Genomic DNA, 12,190 nt, shown 5'->3' on the forward strand with positions numbered 1-12,190 from the left:
TCCCAGGCCCAAGCAATTTTCCTGGTTCAGGCTCCAGAGAAGCTGGAATTACAGGCACATGCCATCACACCTAGCTAATTTTTGGATTTTTAGTAGAGATGGGGTTTTGCCATATTAGTCAAGCTAGTCTCGAACTCATGACCTCAAGTGATCCACCTGCCTCAGCCTCCCAAAGTGCTGGGATTACAGGTGTGAGCCATCATGCCCAGCCAAGATATTTTTTAAAAAGTTCCAACCATAACAGAAAAAATGGAAAACCTGACATTAAGTTAAACACATTTGTTCATCAATAGATAACCACAGAGGGCGCAAAGACAAGTTGCAAACTGGAAGAAGATATTTAATTTAAAAACAGAGCAGACAACTACTAATGGGTGGGTGTGAGAGAATGAGAGGAATCAAGGGTGTTGCTGAGGATTTTGGCCTGAGAATCTGGAAGAATGGAGCTGCTTGTTACTGAGTAAGAAAGACTGGGGGACGGGGGAGTAGGTTTAGCTGAGAAAAACAAGAGTTTGGTTTTGGCTATGTTTGAGATGTCTATTAGATATCCCAGTGAACCTGGGAAATGTGGTGAAACCCCATCCTACAAAAGATTCAAATATTAGCCAGGTGTCGTGGTGCACGCCTGTAGTCCCAGCTACTCAGGAGGCTGAGGTGGGAGGCTTGAGCCCAGGTGATTGACGCTGCAGTGAGCAGAGATTGTGTCACTGCACTACAGCCTGAGTGACAGAGTGAGACCCTGTCTCAACAAACAAACCAACAAAAGAAAGAAAAAGAAAAAAAGATATTCAAGTGCAGCTATCAAGTTGTGTGTTGGCCATTTTATGCCTAGGATTCAGGAGAGAGATCTGATGCCACACATTTAGGAGTTGCAGCAGATAGATGGTATTTAAGTCATGGGGTTAGGTGAGGGTACCAAGGGAGTGAGCATAGGTAGCCAGGAAGTCTGAGAGCAAACTCAGGCTCTCCGTTATTTAGAAGTAGAGAAGATCATGAGGAGCCAGTAAAAGAGATGGAAAAGGAATGGCCCCTGCATGCGAAAGAGAACCAAGAGAAGGTGGCGTTGCAGAGGCCAAGCGAGAAGATAATTCCAGAAGGAGGGAGTCATAGGCTACGGCCAATTTGGCTAAGTAAGTAGATAGATGAGGGTGGAGGACTGAGTAGATTCGGCAAGGACAAGTTAGTGCGACAAGGGATGAAAGCCTGATGGGAGAGGGCTCTAGAAAGACATGGAAGAGAAGTGGATGTGGCAGTGGAGACAGCACTTTCGAACAGGTTTGGTGTCCAGGAAAGCAGAGAGGTGGAGCAGTGCTTTGAAGGGGCCTGTGTGGTCAACAGAGGGTTCTTGTTGGTTTGTTTGTTTTTAATCTGAGACATATTAAAGAAATTAGAGGGGGATGTCTATAGTGGGGAAGAAAAGTAGGAGTGGAGCTGGGCACGGTGGCTCACACCCGTAATTCCAGCACTTTGGGAGGCCGAGGTGGGAGGGTCACCTGAGGTCAGGAGTTTGAGACCAGCCCGGCCAACATGGTGAAACCCCATCTCTACTGAAAATACAAAACAATTAGTCGGGCGTTTGGCAGTTGCCTGTAATCCCAGCTACTGAGGAGGCTGAGGCAGGAGAATCGCTTGAACCCAGGAGGAAGAGGTTACAGTAAGCCAAGATTGTACCACTGTACTTCAGCCTGGGCGATGAGAACGAAACTCCGTCTCAAAAAAAAAAAAAAAAAAAAAAAAAGGAGGAGTGGAAATTCAGGATGAAGTAGAAAAAAATTATAAAACAAGAGGGGCTCTACATGGTTAAAGATGACAGTGTGCCGGCCGGGCGCGGTGGCTCAAGCCTGTAATCCCAGCACTTTGGGAGGCCGAGACAGGTGGATCACGAGGTCAAGAGATCGAGACCATCCTGGCTAATACGGTGAAACCCCGTCTCTACTAAAAAATACAAATAACTAGCCGGGCGAGGTGGCAGGCACCTGTAGTCCCAGCTACTCAGGAGGCTGAGGCAGGAGAATGGCGTAAACCCGGGAGGCGGAGCTTGCAGTGAGCTGAGATCCGGCCACTGCACTCCAGCCTGAGCGACAGAACGAGACTCTGTCTCAGAAAAAAAAAAAAAAAAAAAAAAAGGATGACAGTGTGCCATGAATTGGAGAGAATGGTAGAACCATCTCGTCTGGGGATTGAGAGACAAACAAAATGAAATAAACATCACCCTCTTATCCCCCTTTTTTCTTTATTAAGTGGAGCAAACTATCCAATTCACAGATCCTTCAATTCGAGGTAATGACACATATATTAATTTTTTAAAATCCCTTTTACTCCCAAGGGCCTTCCAGGGCAAGAACTGGAAAGCTGGAAAGAATGAGTAAGTTGGTTGTTATATTTCTCTGAGATCAATTAAGCCACTGCAGCATTCTGTAAGCACATGGGGGCCCAGGTAAAATGTATTCAAGAGATTAAATTTGAGCCAGTGAGGGACCCTTCCTGATAATAGCTGAGCTGAAGTCAGACAAAGAGGGTTTCGTATCACCAGAGACCTGAAGGTCAGTCTTGTTTCTACCTGCTTCTCCCAAATGTGGACAGTCTGGCAGTGGCCAGGACAGTAGTATCTGCTGAACCACAGCAGTCTGCTTCTTTGCCAGGAAATTTTCTGTGAAGGGAATGGGTGTCCTGAGACAAAGGGCTACAGAGCTGAGACAATGCCCCTGCTGTGTGCCCCCATTCAGTGGGCCTGAGACGATTCCTGGAGACATTTTTGTTGGGTTACTCCACACCCACAAATAGCTACTTAAAAAAAGAAAAAGAACAAAACTTAACAACTAGTGGGCTATTTGGAAAAGGCATTTTAAAACTAACAGATACACAGATGCGCCTGTTACTTCTTGCAATAGGCTCTAAATTGTTCTCCCAGCCTCCAGTCTCTCCCACACCAATCCATTCTGCACATTGTAGCAGAATTAATCTCCTTAAAGCACAGATCTGATCTTGCCACTTCCCCACTCAAGCATTTTCAGTGGCTCTCCACTGCCTTCAAAGTAGCCAAGGAATGAAGATCCTTCAGCCTCCTTTCTCTTCCCAGCCCATCTCCCACTATCTCCTTTGGGCTTCTGCGAAACCGAAGCTTTTCTCTCCTGCAGAGCTCTCTTCTTCTCCTTCTCCTTCTTCTTCTTCTTCTTTTTTTTTTTGTAAACGGAGTCTTGCTCTGTTGCCCAGGCTGGAGTGCAGTGGCGTGATCTCGGCTCACTGCAACCTCCGCCTCCCAGGTTCAAGCGATTCTCCTGCCTCAGCCTCCTGAGTAGCTGGGATTACAGGTGCCTGCCACCATGCCTGGCTAATTTTTTTGTTTTTAGTAGTGATGGGGTTTCACCATGTTGGCCAGGCTGGTCTTGAACTCCTGACCTCAGGTGATCCACCTGCCTCAGCCTCCCAAAGTGCTGGGATTAGAGGTGTGAGCGACCACACCTGGCCCAGAGCTCTCTTCTTTATCTCTCTTCTCCTCTCACTTGCCTTCACTCACTGCTACTCCATCTGAACTTTTTTTTTTTTTTTTTTTTTTTTTTTAGATGGAGTTTCACTCTTGTTGCCCAGGCTGGAGTGCAACAGCACAATCTTCATCTTGGCTCACTGTAACCTCTGCTTCCCAGGTTCAAGCAATTCTCCTGCGTCAGCCTCCCAGGTAGCTGGGATTACAGGCTTCTCCACCACATTTGGCTAATTTTTTATTTTTAGTAGAGACGGAATTTCACCATGTCAGTCAGGCTGGTCTCGAACTCCTGACCTCAGGTGTTCCTCCCACCTCATCCTCCCAATGTGCTGGGATTACAGGCGTGAGCCACCGTGCCTAGCCCTACTCCATCTGTTTTGTTTTGTCTCTTTGAGACAGGGCCTCATTCTCTTGCCCAGGCTGGAGTACAGAGGCGTAATCATAGTTCACTGCAGTATCAACCTCCCAGGCTCAAGTGATCCTCCTGCCTCAGCCTCCCGAGTAGCTGGGACTACAGGCATGCACCACCATGCCAGCTTTTTCTTTTTTTTCTAGACAGGGTCTTCCTAAGTTGCCCAGGTAGGTCTTGGACTCTTGGTGTCAGGCAATCCTCCTGCCTGGGCCTCCTACAATGCTGGGATTACAGGCATGAGCCACTGCCTTTGGCTCCTACTCAATCTTTTACTCTTAGTTTATATGTTATTTATTCTGGTGAGCCCTTCCTGATTCCCACTCCCAATCTATGAAACTCCAGACTGAGCTAGGTGCCTCAGCAAGAGGTGTATATAACACCTTCAACTTCCTCCTATTGCAAAAGAAATTGTTCTGTATTGTGGTTGTTTGTTTAATTGTCTGTCTTCTCTGGTAGAGGATGATACGGTTTGGCTGTGTCCCTACCCAAATCTCATCTTGAATTGTGGCTGCCATAATTCTCATGTGTTGTGGGAGGGATGCAGTGGGAGGTAATTGAATCATGGAGACTGGTTTTTCCCATTCTGTTCTCATGATAGTGAATAAGTCTCATGAGATCTGATGGTTTTATAGAGGGGAGTTCCCCTGCACATGCTCTCTTGCCTGCTGCCATGTAAGATGTGCCTTTGCTCCTCATTCTCCTTCCACCATGATTGTGAGGTCTCCCCAGCCATGTGGAACTGTGAGTCAATTAAATCTCTTTCCTTTATAAATTACCCAGTCTCAGATATGTCTCTATGAGCAGTGTGAGAACAGACTTAATACAGGGGATAAGTTCTGAGGACCACAGGTGAGTCAGGGACCATGTTTATCTTGCTCATCATGTTAATTCCAATGACTGGTATGCACTTATAAAAGTAAACAAGAAAGATGCTGGCCACAGCGGCACCCCTGTAGTCCCAGCTACTCAGGCAGAAGGATTGCTTGAACTCAGGAGTTTGAGGGCATTGTAGCAAGATCCCATTTCTTTAAAAAAAAGAAAAAAATAAGAAAGGAGGAACAAATGAACTGAATGTTTTTCCTTGACTTCAAAGTTTCACTCTTGCCTTTATTTACCCCACCTGACCTATCTTTGCCACAATTCCTATCAATAAAAATTCTACAGAAACCACACATATACAGTCACTCAGTTCATAAGGTGATGCTACAGTAACACAGGAAGAGAATAATCTTCTTGACAAATGATTCTTAGTCAATCAGATATCTATATGGAAGAAAGGAATCTTGACCCCACCTCCCACACATGGCAAAATCAATTTCAGACTGATCACATATCCAGATAAAAAGTAAACAATGTGACTTTTAGAAGAAGAATCTTCAAAACCTTTAGGTAGGCAATGATGTCTTAAGCAGAATACAAAGAGCACTAATTATAAAGGAAAACATTGATAACATTTAGATTAAAATGTATTTTCACTAAAAGAAACCATTAAGAGATATAAAAAGGCAGACACGGAATAGAAGAATAATAGAGAAAAAAATCAACAAAACCAAAAATTTGATTTTTGTAATGATCAAGAAAATTGACAAAGCTTTAGCTCAATTGAACAAAGAAAAAAGGAGAAAAGATTCGAATTACTAAAATCAGGAATGAAAGAGACAGCATCACTACTGATCTTTCAGAAATTAAAAGGATTATAAGGGAATAGTATAAAAAATTGTATACCAAGAAACTAACTAACCTAGATAAAATGAACAAATTCCTGAAAAGACACAAGTTACCAAAACTGACTTAAGAAGAAATAGAAAACCTGAATATACCTATAACAACTCAAAAGATTGCATTAGTAATAGTAATTAAAAAACAACAACACACTTCTCATGAAGAAAAGCTCAGACCCAGATGGCTTCACTGGTAAATTCTACCAGATGTTTAAAGAATTAATACCAATGCTTCCAAAAAATAGAAAAGGAGAAAATGCTTCCCAACTCATTCTATGAGGCCAGTATTACTCTGACCAAAACTAAACAAAGACATAAGAAAAGAAAACTACAGACTTATATGTCTTATAAATATAAATGCAAAAATCCTCAACAAAACACTGGAAACAGAATCCAGCAACACACAAAAAAGATTTTACACCAGGACTAAGTAGGATTTATCATGGGAATGAGTTTGGCTTAACATATGAAAATCAATCGATGTAATATTCCATATGAATAGAATAACAGATGAAAACAATATGATTATCTTTTTTTTTTTTTTTTTTGAGACGGAGTCTCGCTCTGTCACCCAGGCTGGAGTGCAGTGGTGCGATCTCAGCTCACTGCAAGCTCCACCTCCCGGGTTCACACCATTCTCCTGCCTCAGCCTCCTGTGTAGCTGGGACTACAGGCGCCCGCCACCTCGCCCGGCTAATTTTTTGTATTTTTAGTAGAGATGGGGTTTCACCGTGTTAGCCAGGATGGTCTTGATCTCCTGACCTCATGATCCGCCCGTCTTGGCCTCCCAAAGTGCTGGGATTACAGGCGTGAGCCACTGCGCCCGGCGATTATCTTGATAAATATAGAAAAAGCATTTGGCAAAATTCAACTCCATTTCCTGATAAAAACACTCAAACTAGAAACAGAAGTGAATTTCCTTAACCTAACAAAGGCCATCTGTAGAAAAATTCATGAGCATCATCATATTTAATGATGAAAGACTGGTTGATTTCCTCTAAGATCAGGAATAAGACAAAAATGCCTGCTCTCACCACCTCTATTCAACCCAGTACTGGAAGTTCTAGCCAGAGCAATTCGGTAGAAAAAGAAATAAAAGGTATCCAGATTGTAAAGGAAGAAGTAAAACGATCTCTATTTGCAGATGACATGATCTCATATGTAAAAACCCTAAAGATCCCACAAAAAACAAAAAAACTTGTTAGGGCTAATGTTAAAAATTTCTCAATATTGCAGTATACAAAATTAGTTGCATTTCTATGCACTAGCAGTGAAAAATTCAAAAAGGAAATTAAAACATTTATGATAGTATCAAAAAGCATAAAATACTTAGGGAAATATTTAGCAAAAAAGGTGAAAGATTTGTACACTGAAAACCAAAATTTCTTTGCAAAAATTAAAGAAGACCAAAATAAATAAAAATACATCCATGTTCATGGAACAAAAGACTTAATGTTATTAAGATGGCAATACTACCCAATTTGATCTACAGATTCAACTGAATTTCTATCAAAATCCCAGTTGCCATTTTTGCAAAATTGACAAGCTGATACTAAAATTCATGTGGAGATACAAGAAACCCAGAATAGCCAAAACAATCTTTTTTTTTTTTTTTTTTTTTTTGAGACAGAGTTTTGCTCTTGTCCCACAGGCTGGAGTGCAATGGTGTGATCTCAGCTCACTGCAACCTCTGCCTCCCGGGTTCAAGCGATTCTCCTGCCTCAGCCTCTGAAGTAGCTGGGATTACAGGCATACACCACCATGCCTGGCCAATTTTTAGTAGAGATGGGGTTTCACTATGTTAGCCAGGCTGGTCTCAAACTCCTGATCTCAAGTGATCCCTCCACCTTGGCCCTCCCAAAGTGCTAGGATTTCAGGCGTGAGCCACCACGCACAGCCCAAAATAATCTTGAACAAGGAAAGCAAAGAGGGAGAACAGGAAAAAGTTTGAGGACTCACACTTCCTTATTATAAATCAACACAGTGTGATAATGGCAGAAGAATAGAAATATAGATAATGGAACAGAATTCAGAGTCTGGGTATAAACCCTCATGTTTATGGTCAACTGTTTTTTGACTAGAGTACCAAGATAACTCAATGGGAAAAAAATAGTCTTTTCAACAAATGGTGCTAGGACAAGTGAATATCTACATGCAAAAGGATAAAGCTGGTCCCCTATCTCATACCATATATAAAAATTAACTCAATAACTTGGTCCTCAGTTTGATCAGAAAAAAAGAAAACAATTCACTCAAACTGGATCATAGACCAAATTTTAAGAGCTAGAACTAGAAAACTCTTACAAGAAAACATAGGAGTAAATCTTCATGACCTTGGATCAGGCAATTATTTCTGAGATATGAAATCAAAAGCACAAGTGACAAAAGACAAAAATAGATGAATTGGGCTTTGTCAAAATTAAAAATGTTTGGGCTGGACATGGTGACTCACGCTTGTAATCCCAACACTTTGGGAGGCTGAAGCGGGCAGATCACCTGAGGTCAGGAGTTTGAGACCAGCCTGACCAACATGGTGAAACCTTGTCTCTACTAAAAATACAAAAATTAGCTGGGAGCAGTGGTGCACACCTGTAATCCCAGCTACTCGGCAAGCTGAGGCAAGATAATTTTTTAAACCTGGGAGGTGGAGGTTGCAGTGAGCCAAGATCGTGCCGCTGTACTCCAACCTGGGAGACAGAGCAAGACTCTGTCTCAAAAAAAAAAAAAAAAAATTAAAACCATTTGTGCTGCAAAGGATATCACCAAGAAAGTGAAAAGATTACCCACAGAATAGGAGAAAATGTTTGCAAATTATATACCTTATAAGGGGCTTGTATCCAGAATATATAAAGAATTCTTACAACTCAAAAACAAAAATCAAATAACCCAATTTAAAAATGAGCAAAGAAGTAGGAATAGACATTTGTTCAAAAATGATATAAAAATCACCAATCTGTACATGAAAAAGATGATCAATATCATTCACTAGGGAAATGCAAATCAAGACCACAATGAGGTACCATTTCTTGCTCATTAGGATGGCTACAATAAAAAAGATGGACAATAACAAGTGTTAATGAGGAAGTGGAGAAATCAGAACCCTCACACATTACTGGTGAGGATATTAAATGCTGGAGCCACTTCAGAAAACAGTTTGGCATTTCCTCAAAAGGTTAAACATAGAGTTATCATATCATGCAGCAATTCCTCTCCTAAGGTATATGCCCAAGAGAATTAGAGCCTATGTCTGCACAAAAACTTGTACATAATGTTCACAGCACCGTTATTATTATTATTTATTTGTTTATTTTTGAGATGGAGTCTCGCTTTGTCACCCAGGTTAGAGTGCAGTGGCACAATCTCAGCTCATTGCAACCTCAGCCTTGTGGGTTCAAGCAATTTTCCTGCCTCAGCCTCCTGAGTAGCTGGGATTACAGGCATGGGCCACCATGTCCAGCTAATTTTTGTATTTTTAGGAGAGACAGGGTTTCACCATATTGGCCAGGCTGGTCTCGAACTCCTGACCTTGTGATCCGCCTGCCTCGGCCTCCCAAAGTGCTGGGATTACAGGCATGAACCACCGCACCCAGCCTTACAGCACCATTATTTATAATAGCCCAACAGTGGGAACAACCCAGTTGTTCTTCACCTGATGAATGGACAAACAAAATGTGGTATATCTATATAATGGAATATTATTCAGGAATGAAATACTGATGCATGCTACAACATAGATGAACCTTGAAAAGTTACGTTAACCAGGAGAAGCCAGTCGCAAAAGATCACATAGTGTGATTCCATTTACATGAAATGTCCAGAATAGGCAAATCCATAGAGACAAAAAGTAGAGTAGTGGTTGCCAGGGGCTGGGGAGAGAGGGCAGTGGGAAGTGACTGCTAACGGGCACTGGAGTTTCTTTTGGGGATGATAAATTTGATAGTGGTGATGGCTGTACAAGTCTGTGAATATATTAAAACCACTGAATTGGGACCTTTACAAAGGTGAACTTTATAAATAAATTCTATCTCAATAGAGCTGCTTTTTTTTTTTTTTTTTAAGACAAGCCAGAGATGGCTCATGCCTATAATCCAAGCACTTTGGGAGGCCAAGGCAGGTGGATCACTTGAGGTCAGGAGTTTGAGACCATCCTGGCCAACATGGCGAAAACCCGTCTCTACTAAAAATACAAAAATTAGCTGGGAGTGGTGGTACATGCCTGTTATCCCAGCTACTTGGGAGGCTGAGGCAGGAGAATTGCTTGAACCCAGGAAGTGGAGGCCGCAGTGAACCGAGATCACACCACTGCACTCCAGCCTGGGCTACAAAGGGAGACTGTCTCAAAAAAAAGGAACTTTAAAAGGCAAGCCATAGGACAACAAAGGACTTATTAATATATCCAGAATGTGGCCAGTGTGGTTGCTCCACCTATAATCCCAGCACTTTAGGAGGCTGAGGCAGGCAAATCGCAAGGTCAAGAAATCAAGACTGGCTGGGCGCGGTGGCTGAAGCCTGTAATCCCAGCACTTTGGGAGGCTGAGGCGGGTGGATCATGAGGTCAGGAGATCGAGACCATCCTGGCTAACATGGTGAAACCCTGTCTCTACTAAAAATACAAAAAATTAGCTGGGTGTGGTGGCGCAGGCCTATGGTCCCAGCTACTTGGGAGGCTGAGGCAGAAGAATCGCTTGAACTCGGGAGGCAGAGGTTGCAGTGAGCCGAGGTCGTGCCACTGCACTCCAACCTGGGCGACAGAGTGAGACTCTGTCTCAAAAAAAAAAAAAAAAAAAAAAAAAAAGGAAAAATACCTACAAATAATGACAAAAATGGAAGATAACCAAATACAAATATATGAACTGAGCTGATCACAGTGGTTCATGTCTGTAATCCCAGCTACTCGGGAGGGTGAGGCAGGAGGATTGCTTGAGGTCAGGAGTTCAAGGCCATCCTGAGCAACACAACAAGACTTTGTATTAAAAAAAAGTAAAACCAAAAAATAGACTGCAAAGTAACTTCTTAAAAGATGAAATTCAATTGGCCAACAACATATGAAAAAGTGATCAATTCCACGAATCATAAGGGAATACAAATTGAAGCCACAATGAGAGACCACGGCACACACATCAGGATGACTAAAATTAAAGATGCTGGAGATATCCTAGTGTTAGTGAAAGATAGGGAGCAACTGGAATTCTCATACGTTGCTAGTAGGAATGGAAATCGGTACAACTCTTTGGAGAACTGTTTGGCTCTGTTGACTGAGGCTGAATATTCATACACATATCTTATGGCCTAGCAATTACTCTACTGGAAATATTCCCAACAGAAACATATATACAATCATCAAAATATTCATAGTAGAACCACTGGACAGTGACCAAAATGTTCACAGTGGCACTATCATTACAGACCCACACTAGAAACAAATTTTATATACATCAGACAGCAGAATGGATACATAAAACATAGTTATATTCACAAAATGAAATACTACTGCAAGGAGAATGAATTATCTTCAACTACATTGACAACAGGAATAAATATTATGAATACAATGTTGTAAGAAAGAAACCAGAAACAGAAGAGTTGACATTGTATCATTCAACCTGCAGACAGGGTCGTTCCAGCATGGTGAAAGTCAAGAGAGCGTTTACCTCTGTCAGAGGTGAACAGAGTAGGAGGAAAAGGAAGATATCGGGGGTGCTGATATTTTATTTCTTTATCTTCATGCTGGTTATGTGGATGTTGTCAGTTTGTGAAAATATTTTGAGCTGCAGATTTTTTCAAGCTGTGTTTGTGTGTCTGTGTGTGTGTACTGCACTTAAATTAAAAAAAAAAATACTTTACTTAGAAGCATCCTAACAATTCTCCCAGATTCTTTTTAAATACTCCCCGTCCCCCACCTTTTTTTTTTTTTTTTTTTTGAGATGGAGAGTCACTCTGTTGCCCAGGCTGGAGTGCAATGGCGTGATCTCAGCTCACTGCAACCTCTGCCTCCCGGGTTCAAGCCATTCTGCCTCAGTCTCGCAAGTAGCAGGGACTACAGGCATACGTCACCACACCTGGCTAATTTTTGTATATTTAGTAGAGATGGAGTTTCACCATGTTGGCCAGGCTGGTCTCAAACTTCTGACCTCAAGTGATCTGCCCACCTCGGCCTCCCAAAGTGCTGGGATTACAGGTGTGAGCCACTGCACCCAGCCAATACCCCTTCATTAACATTCATCAAGTCACAAAGTCTCTGGGATACCTGCAGTTGGAGACAACTCTCCTTTCTCCAAGATTCCACAGCACGTTGTAGAATCCTTGGATGACTCAGCCTCATCTAGAAGCATCTGTAGGGAAAAAAACAAGAGCTTTGGAGTCCTGGGTTCTAGTGCAAGCCACTTCCCAGGTGGGTGACCATAAGCAAATTCCCTACACTGTTCAGTTCTTAGTTACACACAGCATGAAGTGATTCTGCTGATATAAGGGGCTCAGGTAGTTGCTGGAATCTCCAGAAGACCCGAGCTAGGCTCAGAGGTATGCTGCAGGTGTGTCTAAATCACACTAAAGAGCTCGTCTGGTGCAGGCACC

The sequence above is a fragment of the Macaca nemestrina genome, chromosome 1, assembly GCF_043159975.1.
Source record: "Macaca nemestrina isolate mMacNem1 chromosome 1, mMacNem.hap1, whole genome shotgun sequence".
NCBI lineage: Eukaryota > Metazoa > Chordata > Mammalia > Primates > Cercopithecidae > Macaca > Macaca nemestrina.